The sequence below is a fragment of the Camarhynchus parvulus genome, chromosome 1A (genome assembly GCF_901933205.1).
Source record: "Camarhynchus parvulus chromosome 1A, STF_HiC, whole genome shotgun sequence".
NCBI classification, from domain to species: domain Eukaryota; kingdom Metazoa; phylum Chordata; class Aves; order Passeriformes; family Thraupidae; genus Camarhynchus; species Camarhynchus parvulus.
The window spans coordinates 19656236-19675343 of record NC_044586.1 but is presented as its reverse complement, the minus strand read 5'-3'; the positions used below and the strand labels follow the sequence as shown (position 1 = coordinate 19675343).

The 19108-nt window shown below is 42.4% G+C and overlaps 1 protein-coding gene across 2 annotated transcripts in view; it reads right to left on the bottom strand.

Moving 5' to 3' along the window:
• Nucleotides 1-19108, bottom strand: part of BTBD11 (BTB domain containing 11) — a 167953-nt gene that overhangs the window by 109529 nt on the left and 39316 nt on the right. The window lies entirely within an intron of this gene.

The window sequence follows — 19108 nt, the reverse complement described above, 5'->3', positions numbered from 1 at the left end:
TTGTGTATCTGCCTGAGTGGTCTGATGGGGCCCATACCCCACATGAACACCAAGGTGCCATTCCTGGCCATGCCTCCTACCTTCCCTCATCTCCCACAGCTGGACTTCCCTGACAGCACATTTTCCCTGGTGCTACAGCACCAGGACAGAACGTGGCAATCCCAATCAATGCCTATTTCTCCATATGGCACTTTTTTTTTCACCTGCCTGAACCTTCAGTCCAGGAGAAAAGCACAGATTATAAAGCTTTACAGTGGAAATCTATCCCTTAATTGTGGTAATCTCCCCCTGCTCTGCCTTACTTGCTCTTACCCATAGCCAGACTAAAACACAATCATATAAAGATCCAAAATCCTAAACCAGGACAAGGGCAAAGGCCACTACAATTGCTTCGGTGAAGATGAGCTAAATACAGCCTTTTATTCTGCATTATAGCATTGCTTTGTCATTCACCAGTGGCCAGAAATGATGCTGCTGCTTCCCTCAGAAACTTGTCCCTAACTGAAAATTGTGAAATTGCAAAATCCTTTCTGTTCTAAACTGCCTGAATATAGCCAAGTTTCACTGTGATGTTCAATCCATTAGCTGATTAAAAGCTATAGATCACGCTGTCTTGGACACATTCAGGCCATTATGAATAAGACCTGTCAGAAAAGCTTCTGGCACAACTGGTATCTTTGAAATTGCTAGGGCTCCAGTTAATAAAACTTCACGTTCAATCCTTTTTCAATCCTGCAATACCAACAGGCAATGAAATTTATGGTGTTCTTTGCAATTACACATTTAGAAGTGAGTTACAGGTACAGAAATTTTAATTCCTAAACAACAACAAAAATAGGATCCCGAAAGAATACCCAAGCCATTCTTGCATGCCAGAGACAGTCTGCTTATGAGAACTGTAAAAAAAAACTTTAAAAAAATCACTGATTAATTCCAGTGCCAGCTTTGGACTTGCTTCCGACAAAGGAGAACTTTGAAGTTTCTCCACAGACAACTTTCTTCATATCTATCTATTTATCCCCATCACACCTAAAAAACATCAAACACCCCTCTAACCAATGCATCTATTATTGACTGCTCTTGAAAGCCACCAGCTTCCCAGAGCTGGATTTTAAATTTTACAAAAACCAAATCAGGAAAAATAACAGAGTTTTTCAAGGTTTGCAATAAATGCTGCCTGCCAATCAGCAACTTCTGGTTTTGAGTGTCACTATGTGTGTGGAGCTCCATCCAACTTACCCCCACTCCATATGCAAGGAAAGCCAGGCCCTGGGACTTCCATCACACTTAAAATTCAGCTGTACCCCCAAGGATGGAGTGGGAACCTACACTTGTCTCGGAGGCCCCATCTTTCCTGTGTTAGCACCAAAATGCCACTACCTGTAGGCAAATTAGGCAAGCAAATTCAGAGAATATAGATGGATTTTGAACACCCCCCAAGCTTACTGTGTTGTCACTTCTGATATCAGTTCTGTCCGTCTGTCTGTCTTGACAGAGAGACAAGAAGACCACTATGCCTCCTCTGCCCAGGTAAATTTTCCCTCATTTCTGCCAAGGGAGAACTCATTCCTTATAAAGGCACTCTATAAATGCACCTGGACATGCTGCTGTCTTTTGTGTCAAGGCAAGCCGCCTATTACAGGAGACTTACAAGACATTCTAAAGGCTCAGCAAACCTTCTCACTTATTTTAAAATCTGTACGATAAATAAGTCTGGATTTTTCATCTGCACATTTCAAGGACACTTAAACACTTGCCTCTTAGAGCAGCAAACCTAAATCTTGTCCAGTTGCCAGCTGTACATTATTTACCTAAATATTTACCCTTATATGCTTCAGATGATCTTCAAAGAGGCTGTACAGGTTCCTGCGTGTTCAGCATTCATGGCCATGAAACAAATTGTTTATGCAAATATTTTTAGCTCAGTTTATATTTTCCTGGTAGCTGCTGTGTCCCAATCCCAAACTCACCAAGGCAAAGAAAAGACCCTGCAATTATTTATTACTCCTTCTTCACCTGCCATTCTGTATGAATGGTACCCCGTGAGTATTTGCAAGTGTTCTGTGACCTTGTGAATAATTTTATTGTAGAATGTAGAAAAGTAGCTTTTCAGAGTGACAGGGAGTCATTTATAACGTGCATAGTCTGGTAAATGATTTAAGTGCAACTCCACACACATATCAGTGTTCTTCACATGGTATTATTCTTGAATGTATGCTTATTGTGAAACATCCTCCACTCAAAAGAGAAAAAATATAGGGAAAAAATTTGTAATTATGGCTATATTCACTTTAGAAAAAAATTCTTATCCCACAAAATACTCTGGGCTTTACTACCCCATTTAATGAAAAGCTAACAACAAAGTTATGAGATGTTATTTGTTTTGAACATCAAAGAATTTAAATAATAGTAGTCACCCCAACTGGCATATCACAATCAAAATATCTAAAACTGGTTTTTTTTCTGATGAAACTGAGGTTGAAGAGAAGTGCTTCTCCAGGAAAGGGGCTTAGAGCCACAGAATATTAACAGCATTTATTTACTTTGAAGAGGGAAGGATTTCTGGAGCAACGAGAAGGGTGGTTTTAAACACTTCACTTCCTAAAAACTTTCCAGCTGCGCCACAGATTCACAGTTCAGTTGACAACAACGAGAATTTGCAGAGACCTCACAGGTAATACACTATAAAGTGCAAAAGAGAGGTTAGAAATTACTGTGCAAATGGGCTGGGAAGCAAAGCAACCATTCAAGTAAATACTACAGGGAACAGGTCAGGTAACATCTCACTACCATAGACTTGGAAGGAGAATCCAGAGTTTAGTGGACCATGTGATGTTTTACTGTTTCAACTGTTTCCCCTCGACTTGCCCATGATTTTTAAGCACAAATACCGTGATGCACTTGCTAATAAACTGCTGTCATCTGTAACTGGAAAGAAAACACAGCATTTATCTCAAAAGGAAACAAGTGATCAGAATATTCCTAGAAGCCTTGACCTTCAAAAGTAACAGCTTGATTTCTTAGGGCAGCAAGACTGTGAAAGAAGGACATGAGAAATTAATAGAATGGCAACTTGACTGATAGCACCAAGTCTATAAAAGACAGTTTTCAAGACTCAAGAGCTACTTCAGTCAACCAAACAGAACTCATACATATCTAAAAATCAGTGTTACCAAAAAAAACCCAAATCTGTGCCACCTGCATTTGGAACAAAAGATCAGCTAACTAAAGGAAAAATTTTGATGAGGAGAAGAATAGTCGAAGGTCTAGACCTGTGAGAGATGAGTGATCAGATTTGCTCTGAGGTCAGCAAACACATCAAAGGTTGGCACAAATAGAAAACCAATCTGTTCTCCACAATGCTAGTACGCAGAACAGGAACTTATGGACTCAAACTGCAGCAAGGAAGATCTAATTTAGGCTTTAGGGAAGGCTTTTTTCCAATGGTAACGATAACCTTGGGCAGGTTTGCTGAGGGAGCTTGGGGAACTTCCCATGCTAGACTTTAACAAACTGAACACGCAAACTCTGCCAAGCATGGCAAAGATAGTCTAGTGGGTGTAAGGAGGTAGACTCCTGAAATAATTCCTCAAGCTGTTCTTATGAGCATATGACACATTCCTGGGCTGGGAAATGGTAAATGTCACTATCAAGAACACAAAAGTTCCTCCTGTTATTGCTTAAGCTCAAAATGGAGAACTAATGGCTCTGTTATCACATAAATGGTTAACCCATAATATATATGCACTGCTTGTTTAGTGCTAAACACAGACACATCATTGGTGAAAGAATACAAACAAGGTTTTATCAAACACACAGAAAACAACTCGAAAATCCTCATGTGTCAGGACTCAAAGTACATCAACCAGGCTCCCACTCAGGGCAGTGACATCCCCACTTTACACAGAGGTGAGGCAGACAGAGCTTGGTTTTCCATCTCCAGTCAGGTCATGGTGATGGGAGGTACAGACACCCCAAACAAAATGCTCATGATTTTCCCATCCTCCCAGCACTACTTTAATTGCCATGAGATTTCCAGCTGATATAAACCCACTGACTTCTTAATGACTACCTGAGGTCACAGAGCATTTCACCTAAACTGAAGAATGGCAGGGACTCCAGAGGATTGTGAGGAGTGGAAAGTTGGGGGAAAGCGTGGGTCTAAAACTATCTGACAGAGGTGGCTACCAGGAGCTCAGCAGGTCCTCAAACCTCATTAGCTTCCAGATCATATGTCTGTCTCTTTGTTTTTTCCACTAAAAATAGTTGTTTAGAAGACTAGAAAGCCATCATTGATGAACATGAAATCTGAGGATATTTCTTTTTGACCATGAGATAACATGAGCCATTTTCAGCCACCTCTGTCTGCCCTCTGTTTTGCATTAGAGGGCATTGAAAAAAAAATGAAAAAGAATTTGGTATGTAGGTGTATTTACAAACATCAAGTAACATTTCACCCAAATGTAATCCTAAAATCACAAGTACATTCCCAGGTGAAAAGAATGACAGCACAGTTGCCTTTGCAGTAGCATCTGCTCCAAGCACTTGCTTGCATTGTTTGCTGTCCCCAGGGAACAAGACAATACTGCTTCAGTGCAAACAGAGGCTTGGAAAAAGAGATAACGTCCTAAACCATCATTTCTCAGGCTCTCTGAAGAGCTGGTACAGATGTGATAAACTACTGAAACTCCTTGACAGCGGTCAAAAAGAAATTTGTTCTTGGGGTCTCATTCCCAAGTTTCTGAAATAATGTTGGACTAAATAAGCCAAAAATCACACCTTGCATACTACCAACACCTAAAAAAAGCCCACCATCATAAGCAGCCAAGGACACTCACTATGTGGCTTCCTGCTTAATGAGGACTTTTCAGACGATCCAGGGTAGGAGCCTTGTCAGGAGAAGCTTTATATACACTGTGCTGAAGAAACACAGAACCAGTACATTAGGTTTGTCAAAGGGAGATGGGCTTGGCAGCATGCAATGCATGCCTTGTGCAATGATGCTCAGCTCAGAGCTTCTTCTGGGAGACATCACTTACACCGGGTACCACTTTCCTACACAGTGCTGAACACAGATTTTGGCGGGATCTCGGTTCTTGGGGTCCTACCACCAACCAACAAACTCTCATTCAGCCAATCCATCCAAGTCTCTGCATGCAACCTGACCACCATCCTTCTAGGCAATCAGCTTTCAGGTTGGCATCTCACTCCTCAGCACCACCTTTCAGCAGTAGGCTCTCAAATGAGGACAGATTTCTGCCCTGGTTTTAATCCCTGAAGGCTTAGATAGCCTCTGATGTCTTTATTTATAAGCATGCCCATTAGATCTTCAGATTAGCCATCTGAGGACATCTTCAATATATTTCAATTGCTAGATGGCTCACAGAGTTGTTATTTTCCTATCTGTTTTAGCTGCTGGAGTTATTTGACAACATATTTATCTAAAACCTTCTCTGATCTAGGAAGATTTTACTATGTGCTGCATTTAGTATGATACAGCCACAAAATAAGGATTTCTCTTAGGTTTCTTCTTCTCACCCAAGGGATCACTCCTGCCCACATGGTAAAAGACATTTTCCCATCAAACCACTGAATAGGGATACACCAATACTATACTCAGGGCAGGTTCCAAAGTTTCCAAGCAGCCTAAGAAAGAGCAGCTGCTCATTAGAATTTTTTTCCCCAGGAAAAATACTTTCTCAAGCTGAGAATTAGATTTACTTTACCTATTTGGGACCTCTCTGTGCCTGGTAAGTTGAAAGCTTTACAACAGGCACAACTAGCAGCAGGGAAACAACTTGGGACACAACATATTTTCTATTTCTCTCCCCTTTCTCATCCTTCCTCACCCCAATACACCTCTTACAACCTCCTTGGAAGTAATGGGTTGGTAGATGATGAGGGAGGCATCCTGAGTCTCAGAATTTAATATAATGCTCTGGAGACAAAACCATCTCAGGAAAATGGCTCAGCTTAAGCATCATTAATTATTTAGAGAAGTGCCAAAAATATTCCAGTTAGACTCAGTTCTATTATCCTCTTGCTGCTGCCTTTGCTGAGGATTTTCCAGAGCTCTGTACTCCAAGGACCTCAAATCTTAAAACTTTTCTACAAGAAAATGAGTAACAAAAAAATACCTATGTGCCTGTCTGAATACTGAAGCTCTGGACCACCTACAAAGATGTGGCACTTCGTGCCCTGTGGCTTTTCACTTCCTCTCAGTTGCATGCATACACCAAATCCAAGAAATTGATGTACAAGTTTGCGTTTTCCATCTTTCTTGCTCGTCTTCTTAAGGATGCTGCAGTTACATGTGCCGGTTTTGGATACCCACCCAACACGACAAAGAGAAAATATGCTGACAGCTAACGTGATTAAAGTTTTCATCATCCACTCTGACGGAGTGGATCAGGTCTTCAAGTCTGACTTGCAGTACAGAATGTGGTGACTCCCAAACCTATTCCTACAGCCACATAAAGGCCGTATTTTAACTATGGCGATATTAATACTAAGCCCACTGCTACCTATTGAAAAATAAAAGCAATATACTGAAGAAAGCACCTCTGAGCTAGAGGATATGATATAATCATCATGGCATTTTTCTGAATGACAATTCAATTGTCTCTATCCTAGAGATACACAAGCTTTGCTCAGGTCAATCAATCTGTTATCAAACATAACACAGCTATTTAGAGTACCAATTAGCAATGAAGATTAGGTGAGTATCAGTTTAGCTTTTTATGTATTACATATAATTAATTTTCATGCAAAATGTTACTGGATAAAGAGATAGTTTTATGAATGCCTCCTTTTTATTGTTTTGCAAGGTGCTACACCTTGCTTTTCACTCATCTAACATAGATTTACTGAGTGCTCAGGCACGCCTTTGCTTACTTTGAATGCAACTATTTCTGTTAAATGTTCATTTGAAGATGTCTCCTACAAAACCTATAGACCTGAAGCAGGTTAATCAATGTACAGGGTAGAATCAGATAACACCAGTTTTTCATAGGCTTTTCTCAGTGATTTTCTTGGCTACCCTCCTAAAACAGAAAATACCACCAACATAGACAAGATCCCAGACTCTAACAAAACAAAACAATGCAATGTGTCTTATATTAAGAAGCTGCAAAGCTAAGAACAGGCCAGAAGAGAACCATTAATCTATTAAATCAACAGCAGAAGATACTTGGAGAAGGTCTGTTGAGTATTGCAACATTATGAGATTGTGCCTCAACTTTAACAGGGTTTCTCTACAATGTCACACACTAAACTGCTACCAGCAAGAGACTGGCAACATGACCCATGGCATATCAACGCTAATTCCACACTCTGGAAAACACTACCCATCCTCAAAACCTTCAACTGCAGTAAGGTAATGCCAGGTACTTCAACAGTAGCTAAATTCTTAAGAAACACAGCCTAACATCACCATTACCTAAAGCTCTTCCCTTCAGACATCATCTATTTATACACACTTGGGGATCAGCTCTAGAAAGTAAATTACCAGCTTCTGCTTGCCACAGTGGGGGGCAAAAACAAAGATGACTGAAAGCATGTTCTGATTTAAAAACCTGTATTTTCCTGTTTTAACGCAGGAAATTGAAGGAGAAAAAAAAACACGGCCATCAGCATATCCATCCTGCCCCTGTTCCCACATTCCATAGCTGGGGCACCCCAGCTTCTGCCCCACAGGGTGCCCAGGCAGATGGTTCTATTCCAGCCTGCAGATAGGACCTTCCTGAGGCGACAGCATCATTCCTGACCAGCTCTCCCCTGTTTGATCCTGAGCTATCAATGTCCTCTTGAGAGAAAATGCCTTTACAAGCTCCTCCAGCCGGTCAGTTTTATGCCTTTGGGATCAGTTCTTTGGCTACAGACCACAGCAGCTCCCCTTTGCACCTCCACCCTGCCACGTGTGCCAGAAAAGCTGTCCCCACAGACTCTTTAATAAGAACAAGCAATGACTCATTGAATTAAAGCACCCTTACTCGTGGTGGTTACAAATTTAGCACACAACTGCTAAGTTTTTGGCTGAGCTTCAGCATGCCCTTGATTTTCAACCAGTCTTGCAGAGAAGCATCGCAACCCGAAGGGGAAAGGATGCTTCACCCCACACCACCCTTGTGGGTGAGCAGAGGGAAAGGCAATGGGAGGAGGCTCCACACAACCCCGCGGCTCAGCGCAAAGGCTGGCCAGGCTGCTGCGAGAAGGAAAGGAAAAAAACACCCCCTCCTTCATTCACCAGCTGGGTCCCCAGGGCTGCCTGCAGCCACAAAAATCACTGCTCTGCCCCCACAGCCTCAGCCCTAGAAGTGACATGGTTACAACGGCCCCAAAGCCCTTCAGTCCCACGGATCAAGGCATTACCCTCTGGCAGGGTCTCCGGCTCCCATGCCACGGTGCTCAGCTGCTCTTCTCCAGGCAAACGCTTCCATTTCCTCATCACACCCCAATCTCCCCTGCAGTCATTTCCCCAACAAATGTGATTAAAGCTACACATTTTCTCACATCCTCTAAATAAAGAGTGGGGTTTTCACACCCACAAGGCACACTCCTATACGTTTGTTTATCCAGCTATTTACATTGGCAAGCAATCATCCTTGTAACTATTACAAACTAACCACTGGCGAGACCGAACCAGCGCGCTGTCCTGCAAAGGGCCACGGACCACTAGTCCTGCTGCAATAACTGGCTTTTTACACATTCTCATTTATGCTGACATTCTCCCCAGCAGTTGCATTATCCCAGCTGTCAGCCAGCAAGTCTGACCCCCCTTGGGAAAAGTCTGCCTTCTTGATTGCCTCGTTTCTTTGACCCTTGGCAGGTCTGGTCCTGTCTGCATTCAGCCTCCCCCAGGTCATGTAAAACGAAGGGGGGAGCAGCGAGGTGCGGGGGGAACCCTACAAGAGGTGCAGGGTTCCTATACAAGTCCCACATTAATGCTTGATGTCTGATGGGTGTGGGCAGCACTGCTGCAGGGCAGGCTTCAGGCAGAAGTAGGTGTGTGGGGCTGAGAGGCATCTGTGCTCCTCACTAATGGTCTTCAGGCAGGACATTCCAGCACCTCCAAGGTGACCCATTAACGACTGGCAGCATGCAGTAATGAGTACAGGACAAAGAAAACCACACACGCCTGGCAAGGCCGGCATCTGAGCCTGCACTTTGAAGAGAAACCTCAGAAATTAGATAATTGCTGGCTTAATAGTACTGGGACCAGTATATAAATGTCTTTTCATACATTTATAGACATTTTCCTCACTGCTACCATTGGTCTGAATTACACGTTTCCCCTCAATTTCCCCGACTAAATGGCAGAAACCACCACTGATACAGCTGTAGGAAGCCTATAAGGAACTGAATATGTGCTGGGTTTTAAATAACACCCAGTTTGTGCTGTCTATTAAATCACCGAGGTGCTTTTTCACAGACCCATTTTGCCAGTCTTGCTCTTTGTTTCAGCAATGCTCCGATCAATTGAGAAATCAAGAAAGTTAACTCTGGGATCAAGGAATTACTTCAGCAAATGGAAAACTGGAATATGACCTGAAAATCAACCACCAAAAGGACCTGAAATTCTCCTTTAATCACTCTTTTGATACTGTGATGCTAAGAGGCTTATTTGTACCTTGAAAGGTTGAATTTTCTCAGCCCTTTTGAGAAGCAAAGCATAAGCAGCAAAACAAAGAGTCTCAAAACTAAGTATGAAATGTCACCAGGAAAATATGGCACAGTTATGCACAGATAAGCAAAAAGAAAATACCAGTGATAACAGGTGTGTTTGGCAGGGAGGGCACTGTTCTCAAACTGCAGAGAAAAGAAATTAGAACTGTCTAATACCCCCACTACTTTCAAAGGGGCTAGTTTGTTTTGGTTTTTTTTTCTTCTTCTGAAATGGGGGCAAATTTTGCCAACGTTCAAAACAAGTTTTTCTGATGCTCGTAATGCTTTCCCACTGGAAACAGAGGGCAGGTTGCTCTCCACCAGCATGTACTCAATGGCTTCTACTGACACATGTAGCACACATGATGCATCCTGCTCTCATCTAAAGAAGAGGTAAGAAAGGTTCTTCCCTAGATAATCTGAGGCTCACTGGGGAAGCCCATGTATTATTCACCAAAACCTTTAAACATCCATTAAATTATTACTTAATGTCAACGTTTAATATTCTGCACAAGAACAGATCTGTTTTGCTGCCCTTCAGAATAAATGTTTGCAGTAAAATCTCTCTAAGCACAGGTCCCCCCCCATGAAGAGGAAGAGTGAGCCAGCTGGGCAGGAACCTGCCCTCCCCCCTGTTTTCAGCCATCAGCTTTAATTTTACTGTTTTAATTCATCCCTCAGTGCCTTATAAAGATGTGCGTTATAAAGAACGTCCTTGACACAACACAGCAATAGTGAGACTGGCTGGGGCATTCTGGGTTTAACTTTTCTTCAGAGAGGAAGGGGAAACCTCTCAAATAGCAAAGAAAGGTTGGGAAACCCCATCTTTCAGCCTGAATTACCAGCTGGAGTGAGTCATCTTCCCAGTTTCACATCCGCCATCGCAGCCCTGAGGTCAGCAATGTCGTGGATTTTACACACAATGATGCCAAACACCTCAGGGTTGGAGTTTCCTGGGGGACTGAGCCTGTTCCTGTCATATACACTAAGGGGGCAGCAGCTATGGCATCCTCTATAAGGGAAAAACAGCCCAGTCTCAGTAGTTTCTGCTCCCCACATCTGTGGTTACAGGAGACATGTCCATGCAATTCCATACAAACGTTCCCCTACTTCTTTTTTAACTCCTCATGCTGCCAAAGTGAAGACTTTCAGCTATGCGGTGGTTCTTACGATCTCTGCTCCTTTTCTTATTTTGTGGAGAACACAGAGATATAGCATCCTTGCCTTAAGCACTCCTTTCAAAGAAGAAGCAGAAAAAATGCCTCTGTCTCCCAAGGGAAGGACTTAACTCAGCATCTCACTGCAAGCATCCTACAAGGTGATGCTGACAATGGTGTCTGCAGTTAACACAGCTGCAAGAGCTTATAGCTATCAGCATAGGTACCCAGCTGGAAACAGTCAAGGGGCATCAATACCAAACTCCCCAGTGCTGGCACTAAAATTTATGGCTGGACTACCTCCTGATTATCAGCATGTACACATTGCCTGAGATGGGAGTATTTGCCATCATCTCCCAGTCAACAACTCTTGCTCCTGCAAATGTAGTACACTTAGAGTAGGACCTATGCAGCAAATTTTCACTATCTATTCCACCCTTGATAGAGTCTATAAATTACTTGGAGAAACCAACTGTAAAATTGCTAAATTGCTGATGACATGAAACTGAAGGGAGTAGTAAATACAAAGCAAGTACAAGAGAGATCCAGAGGGATTCGGATCACTTATGTAACTAGGCCAATACACTGAAAATTAAATTTATTGCAGAGCAAACGTAAACTATTGCTCAGTTATTGGAAAAGTGCAGAAGCAAAACAACTGCACTTCTGAACTGAAGCACAAGAGAACAGGACCGTGAAATAGCAGCAGATGCCTATCAAAAATCTCTCGTGAAGGAAGAAAGCTAATCCAGCAGAGCCACTGCTGTGTTGGGATCTGTGGTAACTGGGAACAGCACAGCCCTGGCAAGGGGCTGAGCAATTTGCTGATCACACTCTGCTCAGAGACTATAGGGCAGCAATGAGAGCAGGCTGCACAAGGAGGCTGCAAATAGAAAACATCCCTTCTTAGCAGGCAGAACTGTTGTTTGATTGTGAGCCCAGCCACAGGCAAAGCGAGCTGCTCAGGAACGGGATGAGAAGCTCCCAGATTGCAACAGCCAGCAAGGAACCCCAGGCACCTGAGCCCAATAAAAGCTCTGAACTGAGAAATACATTGAGGCCAGGAAATGCATGAAGGGCTTGGGGATATAAATTATGGCTTTCCCAGATTCTCCAAGCAAGGACTCATTTGTCTCAAAGAGGCATGCAACATCTGTGTGTTACTTCATACATCTGTTAAACCCAGGAGAGTTCAGGGAGAATGGGAGCACCATGTAGCAGCCAGGTAATGCCATCAGGGGCAGCTCCACCACAGCTGTGACACCACTCAGGCAATGCTGTAACAGGGACATCCAGAGCTGAGGGAGCACGGCGAGGGCACCTGCCTGCCCCACGAGTCCAGCAGCAAGGGCTGCCCCAGCAGGGATGGCCACTGCCCAGCAGGATGGAGGAAAGGGAGACACTAGCAGCCAAATCTGGTCTAATTCCAGCATGGCATTTTCCCAAGGATTTGTAACTTCACCTCCTTTGTACAGATCCTTGGGAGGACGTGGAGGAGGTGTGCCTGCCACCAGGCAGCTTCTCTGCCAGACTCCAAATCCTTACTCTCACAAATATCTCACCTGGGCCAGGAACTTATTTCTCTTAATCTCACTCTTGGAAATATGTAGGCTATTTTGGATGTAAGTCCCTCCCATTCCAAAATAAATAAAATATGCAAAAGCACTGCTTTGGCTGACCTTCTTGAGGAATTTCAGTGCAGAGATTTACAATTTGGCAACTCACAAACAGATTATTAAGTCCCAAAGTACAAGAAGTCGGTCAAAAGACTTTGCAGAGTTTGCTACCTGCATTGCATACTCCATTTTAAAATTACAGAGGCAGAGACAGGATCCCCACTATCCATATGTAAGAAGTTTCTAGTGGATAAAGAGTGGTTTGTGCTTCACTTTAACACAGCAGGTCACTGGGTTGATATTTCTGCCTCCAGCAGTGAGCAATACTTTACGTTTACAGCAAAAGGGGACAGTCTCAGGCTCCTGTCCTGCCAGGTCCTGGGCAATCCTGTAGAAGTGCTGCCAGCCTTCACAGGGCACACAAGGATGTTCAAGCTTCCGTGGCCATTTGCAGGACCAAGGCACCCAGGCCACTGTGCAATGCGACAAACCATCCCTCCTCATCCCCAGACAAGCAGCTGTGTCCCACAGGATAAAACTTGTTTAGTTCTATTTTCATGTGAATAACAGAGTATCTGACATAAAATTACATAAGCTCTATAAATACATACATAAATAAATAAATGAGTAGTTTTGATGCTTGGCTCGACAGCACCTAGTAAACATGAGAGACGAAACTTAAGGAAAAGATTAATTTTTAACTGGAAAATACAGAATGGTCTCAAAACCATTATGATAAAGAACAATACTTAAAGGTAATTAAAATGTTATTAGACACAGTTTCAGGAGAATAGAAAATAAAAAAAATTAACAGCATTGATAAGGCAAATCTCCCACCTAATGTGAAACATTATTGTTTGTAAATCTGGACCACATTTCAGCATACATTATTTCCTCCAGAAAAGCTCATGTTTTTAATTTTCCACTTTTTTCTCATAAATATAATATAGTTAGCTGATTGCATTAGCTCAATCATTGCCTCTCCATCCACACAGAAATTTCCCTCAATGTTCTTCCCCACTGTGCCCCTCAGGAGCAGGGCAAGGGGTCTCATGCCTCCTGGCTCCCCTGGGGTCCCTTCTGAACCCATGACTACCCTTCGCTCCTGTCTGAGGGAGAAAACAAGGTTTCCAAAATGTCGAGGCTCTCCGAAATGAATGAAAATTGACAATGAGACACAGGGTCAGAAGGAGCCAGCGGGCTCACTGCCTCTTGTCTGCCTGCAGCACGGGGGATGGCAGAGGGCTGGATGGAATCTGGGAACACAGGGACAAATAGGGGACATGGGGGGCTTGTCAAGGAAAGATTTAGGATTTCTGTGCTTGGGTAACACAGGCATGCACGAATCCATTGAGAAAGCTGCTTTTAAGAACTAATCAAAAATTACTCCTTTTCCATCTAAGGCTCTGCTGGGTTTTTTCCCCCTCTGCCTGATTTTAGCTCATAATTCCACTACGCACCAAGGCTTCTTCTCTAGGATCCTGCTGAATCACAGTGCTAAACTGGGAAGTCTCCCAAAATGTGTTTTCCCTTACAATGCCTATTGCACAATTTCTACCAGCAGCATCCAGTGGTGAAAAACAACCCAGTAAGAAAATAAAGAAACTTATGGGTCTGTTTTTTTTTTTTCCTTCTCCTCCCATCCTGATGAGATTTCAAAACAGACATCAGTTCATGAATAAAGAAAGGTTGTTTTGTTTTTGTTTCCAAGACAATGAAGTATTGTATATTTTAAGTGCCAAGGAAAACAGATACAGAAGAAAAGGAATTAAAACAGCATGGGTGCTGTAATTTCCATTTTCCTGAGCTCCATCATTTCCAGACTATGCTTCACAAAAGGAAGGACTGGGTCTTCCTGGGTGCACAAACATGATTTTATGCTATACTGAACTCAATGGGACAAAGGCACGTAAGTTTGAACAGCCTCTGAAAGACCTTCACTCAGTCCAGGGCTTCCTTTTGATGGGAAAAATTCAAAACTGAAGAACTACCATAGGACCGTGAACTACATCAGCAGATGGGCATTTAAAAGCTCTGCAGAGGAGGAACAAAAAAGATGGTAGGAGAGGGTTAACATCTGTAGAAAGGCTTGAAATGTAGCAATCAGAATAACTGCATTTGGATGAGAAATGCTGAAGATTGAGAGCTTGCCATCTACAGCAGTGATCGGGTAATTGAGTCTTGGTTCTTTGCAGCTTGCAATGAAACTGAAGAGAAAGGCAAGATGGATGGTAATTGCCACAGGTATGAAGTCAGGGTGCAGCTGCGAGCACACCGGGTCAATAGTGATAAACACACCAATCTATATGGTTTCTGACATGAGGTGCTCTCCCTCTCTGTTTGCTGAAGCTGAATTACTGCCATCTCTCACCCATTCGTTCTCTTCCCAGAAGGAGCAGCGTGCAGAGGAACACCTTTGTCTAAACAGGCCTGGTTTGTTCCAACACGCATAGCTACACAGCCCTAAAGACACGTTCCTCAGGAAAACCCAAACTGACCCCACAGCACTGAACAAGTTCACAACTCTTCCACAACCAAACTGGGCTTTTAGCATGGTACCAACAAAATAAAGTCTACCCCAAGAAGCAAAGGCATATTTAGGATAATAGCGAACACCTTTTCAAGTCAGATGTCTACTCAAAAAGTATCCTTACCAAAGGCCTGGTCTTACCACAGCTTAGTACACCTAGCTTCAAGTGAAGTCAATATCTGGTCCCAGGCCCATATGAGACCTCTTTAGCTCATTCAGATGACGGCATGTGTGTGGAGCTACACTTACAGAAAAAAAGAAATGCTCAAGAATGGAACTAATTATGTCTCTCTATCACTAGCATTTTCCTCACCATCGACCACATTAACATCTCAGTATCTATTTATATCCGTGGCACCCACGGATTCAGTCCAGAGACATCAGAAATAACTTCCATCTCTTGCAAACCACTCCCCCTCCTCTGCTGACTACTAGGTGATTCCAGCTTGAGGGACTTTAAATACACAGCTTCTGCCTGACCTGGAACTAATGCTGCAAGCTCCAGCTGCCACTGGAAACATCTCCTTCAGTGCTCTGGGTTCATTTTACCATTTAAAAACTTACTTTGAAATTATCTCAACTTATGAAGAGTTACATTTCTGGACAAATGTCACCTGGGCCATGACTCAGGAAAGCAGGTACTGAGCTCCTGCTGCCACTGGCAGGACTCCAGCATGCACCTCAAATCCAGCAGGCGCTCAAGTGTTTCCTAAATACCAGGATCTGGGTTTAAAATCATTTCTAGCCCTTGGGCTACCCATGGTGGTACCCACTGGCTGTGCCCCACAACAGGCAATCCCTGCCTCCAGAAGCCTGCAGCATCTACAGTGGAGGCTCTGTGGCCCCTCCTGAAGCAATCTTCATCTTTTTCCCATTCATTCCACCTATTTTTTCCCCCTGCTGCTTCATTCATCACTATTTATATCCCAACTGACTGGAAATAATTGATCCCTGCCTGAGCCGAAACTGTTCTTTATGTACTTGTAGATATTGTGTCTTCTCAGTTGAATCTTTTCACAGAGCTCATCCTCAGCCTTTTTTATTACAAGTTTTCTGCTTCCAAATATTTTTACGGTTTCTTTTGTTGATCCCCTCTGACTATTTTCTAGAATATCCATTTAGATTAACAATGGGACCCAAAAGTTAATACAGCACAGGAAGCAGCACTGGCAGCAAAGCATAATAAATTACCCTGCTTTGCATCAGACATGCCTGCTACTCACTAGAGACCAGCGACTGTGGATGCTAGTTCCAAGGGAACTGGGAGAGGTCTGGCTTTCAAAAAGCACAGTTTGTCACCTCCCAGAAGTGCAGGGTGTTTTTTACTCAAAAAAAGTATCCAGTATCAAGGATCACTTCTGAAATAAAAGCAATAAAACAAAAAAACCATCTGGTTATTTTAAGCAGACTTCTCACAGCTGGAGATGGAGGTTCAAGCCTCAGTCCTCTCTCTGAGGACCAAGACATGGGTTTGTACAGCAGGTTGCTAGTCTTAGAATAAATGTATTTCATGTCTTTGATTACCAGCTACTGCTGTTTCTCACTTAGTAAGAATTTGGGAGAAAAAGGGAGTCAGTAACAAATGCAACCATATATATCAAGAAGATCAAGCTGTGTTTTGGTATTTCAAGTAAGAGTTTCAACAGCACACGAATCCTTCTGTCAGCTGTCTCCACCTGCATTAATTTAGCACTGACATATGTGGGAAAAAGGTGTCCATGGAAACCCACATCTTTGGGTGATGTGGCAAAAGGAAGCTTCTGCACAGATCTGGTCCAAGACAGCCAGGTCTTGACAGCCTCTCCAGGCTGAGACCAATGTAAAATCCACTCAGCAGTTACAGCATGGGCAGGAAAGTCCTGCCATATCCCCCATGTATTTTCTCTATGACTTAAGGACTCAGGCAAATAAATCGAATAAATGGTGACACTCCAGTACATCTTGGATCAGTTACTCTTTGAGCAAAGCTTATGTTTCAGAGGAAACTGTGGCAACAGCATTAGGAAGCTAAGGTTAATTATTTAAATAAAAGACAGTTTAAACTTCATTTGTAACAAAATGAGAAATTCATTCATGTTTAACATGTTCTCCAACACTTCTCCCAGTGTGCTGTGCCTCCCTGGCTAAAGCTTCTTTGACATGCATAACCAGTACACTGGGGTCAGGGGCTCAGATCAGCCAACCACAAAGTTTTTTATTTCATCTGCCAGCCACCCTCTTCCCCCCTGATGTGCAAATGGCTGAAAAAGCCCAGTGTATATATTTTCAAACCATAATTCTTTTTATTTGCTGTCAGCTTTCTGAGTCTCTGGAGCACACATGCTTCATATTTTTAAAATCTTTTGCACAGCCTCAGCATGTTAAAAACTGATGTGTGTGGTGGGGGTGGATTTTCAGAAAAGGAAGAAAATTAAATAAGCACAGGAATTCTTCTGAAATCTCTGAGCAGTAGCTGGGACTTCAGAGGAAGTAAGAAAACAACCCCTGAACGCAATGAAATCACAGAAGCTGGCAACAGTGTCACTATTCAACATGGTCACATGCACCACCTCAGTGAACTGGTGGTCTAGATTCATCATCCCCAAACACCACTGAAAAAGAAAAAACCCTGCAGGTTATATACCAACAGCAGCACGTTTTCAGTGCTTCTTCTTCCGCCAGAAAAGGAAGCAGATTTAGAAGTCACAGTCAAAGACAGACTTTGTGGTCGCATTTTCAATCACACCAGTTCTGTCCCCAACATCATTCAAGCTGATGTGAAACAGAACAATGTCAATCTCTTCCATCTGTTTAGCTATTTCTTCTTACTCTGAATTTCCAAGTTCTCCCTTGAGAGGCCAGGAATAACTGGTTAATCAAAAACACCCTGTGGTTTGGGATAAAAAAACACTACCTGATTTTTTTTTCTGGAGTCTAGCATTCCTGCTTGCAATTCACACTAACCCCAACTTTAGTTACATGATGGTATCACCCCGCTTTGGGTGCCTGAAGAACTTGGATTTTCTTGTTTATGAGCTGATATTCTAGAAATAAAAAAATATTTAAATCCTTCCTACACAATGCTTTTAAACTGCTACTGTATTAAAAGTTACATCATTAAATAAACAGTTCCCATGGTCCCAGCTAACCAGTGCTTTCCACTGAAAAATTCTGCTTTTTGTTTTGGTTTGATTTTCAGGCTAGTATTTAACTAATAGCTCTTTGGTTTATCCTTGCTTTTGAGAAAAGTTGTTTTAAGTAACCAGATTAATAATGTTGCAACTCTAATTTTCATTTTCATGGGAAAATGATTTACATGCTTCCATTGTTGAAAACTGATGGGAGATATGAACCAGCGTCTCTTTCAGAGCTGTTGAATATGCAGAACCTCAATAGAACTGGTCTATTTGATTATATATCAATTTAAGTTTATGCAAAACTTAATGTGAATGTATCTTTACCTTAAAGGCAATAATCTGTTCCTTGCATATTGCATACACACTTCATTCTGTTATTGAATGCCTTGCCTAATGAATAATTGCAATAATTAATTTTTATAAAAATGTTCAGGAAAACTCTCAGGCTATTTTTAAACCAGACGATTTTATCACATAAAAATGCTGCAAAGAGAACTGTTCAGCTTTACAAATTGCTATTAAACGCCCTGTAAAGCAATGGAACAGCTAACTCCCTGCCCACCCTTTCGGGCAATCTATTTCTGTACCCTCCACATCCTTCATGCAAAAGAAAGCAACCTATTCCTACAGGAGGAAGAGAATTCTATAAGGGCTTCCCCATACTTCAAGGGTCTCTGTCCATTCAACATCCATGAAAACCTTATTATTTATGTTTTTTCCCACAAGGAAGGAGGTCTCTGGAAATATAATATCTAAAGTACTGTTTTAGAGGAAAAACAACCAAAAGACTACTCAGGATCACAAAACTCACCTTGTTTTCATTCTATCGCAATGTAAGGAGATTCCTGTGTTGGGAAAGAACCCAACAACCACACAAGTGCTACTGACAGCCAGATGTGCAAAACCTAATTCTCTGAAAAGATCAGATCCCCTAGAAATAGCAGCATGAAAAAATTAAGTATGGGAAATCCTTTCATAGGGGGAGAGAAAAAATAAATATTGACAGAAGAAAAGCTGAATTAGTTG